A 1,665-nucleotide genomic window follows, 5' to 3' on the forward strand; every position below is an offset into this window, starting at 1 on the left:
ACAGAAAATCTTTTAGACACAGAAAACAATTATAGATATAAGAGTACACTTGATGAATAATTTCCAGTGTCAAAGAGAATATCACCTTGCACCTCAATGCCGATTTGACTCTCCACTGCAGTGTTGAAGATAAGAGTGTTTATTCACTTATGCATTGACTTTTTTCAAGGCAGTGTCTCACATGTCATTTTTTCTGCCTTACAAGATAAAAAGAAACAGTGTGTGACCATTTTCTATTTAAACAGTGAAGTTTTAGATATTAGATAAACAAATGTACCAAGAACATGTATATCCCCAAAGGCATTTATTTAAGTGCCCAAGACAATTCTGAGCCATCTAAACTAATATTCCTTTTACTTAACAGAGGTGTTATTCCTGAGCAATGCCAAACCATCTTATCTTCTCGAGTAAGAATGGTTAGGGAAATGGCCTTAATTAAAGTGGTTTGTTTTACTTTATTTCTGTTTACAGTTGTACCATTCATTTGTAACATTTTAGTTGTTTGAAATGATTAAAAACTCTGTCTTTATATATAAATCTCATTTTTCAACTGAGAAAGAGTATTGGTATGTCAAATATTCAGGACATGTAATTTTCTAATAAGGAAGTACAATTGAGTACTAAAGATCAAATGGTTTCTCATTTTTACTTAAAATTTTGCTTTTAATCTTAGGAGTGCCAAGTCAGTTTGGCTGTTTGCTGAGTTAGATTGCTTACTGTATATATAGTTCCAGATTTATAAGCAATATTGCATAAACAGTTATATATGTATATATATATATTTATATACGAACAGTTGAACAGACCTTTAATTTCACTCTAAGAAAGTTTATTCTCAACATTACCTTATAGTTAAACCATGCAGAATCACGACTTTTAGGCATTGGCTATTCCCAAAGTGCACAAACACTCTGGGTTGTTATGAAGTTTTACGATGAGTGAATACATTGCAGGGGGACATGGATACCTGCCATCATGTGTATCTGCTCATCCATTCAGTGAGTCACTGACTACTGAACAAATATTAACTCTGTTGGATACTGCATGTGTGAGGACTCAAGATTGTGCTTTGGGGTGACACAATCTAGGAGGGAGCCAGGAAAATGGATCCATATGCAGACGAATAGAAGAGAAATGATAAGACCTATAGTAACTAGTGATGTTAAGACCAAAGTACTGTGAATAAGAGGGAATGTATGATGTAACAACTGTGTTCTCAATAGGCTGACGTGGGACCTGCGAATAGAGCCGACCATTAGGGGTCAGGACACAGCTCAGGCTGTGTGCAAAGGCCAGTAAACTACTCAGGTTCAGCCCTGGAAGAATAATTACCTCAACATTCTTTGGAGGCATGTTTACACATATGCTGTAGGTTTATATATTACATCAGATGATAGAACAGAAGGGCGTGGGGAAATGTTTGAATCAGGCAAAGGAAGAAATTCAGGGAATGCATGTTGATGATATTTTTCTAAGACTTTTCACTTCCTACTCACTGAAATATTCCAGCTCATACAAACTCCAAGTTAGGATGAATTATTTTTTCATGCAAATTTAGTGGTTTTTTTTCTAGTGAAATCAACATTTCAAGGAAAAGAATATAGAGAGTATGTCTAATATAAAAATGGTTTGATTATTTTAAAGTTTTTCTAGGAAGTAATATAT

The sequence above is a fragment of the Canis lupus genome, chromosome 25 (genome assembly GCF_011100685.1).
Source record: "Canis lupus familiaris isolate Mischka breed German Shepherd chromosome 25, alternate assembly UU_Cfam_GSD_1.0, whole genome shotgun sequence".
NCBI lineage: Eukaryota > Metazoa > Chordata > Mammalia > Carnivora > Canidae > Canis > Canis lupus.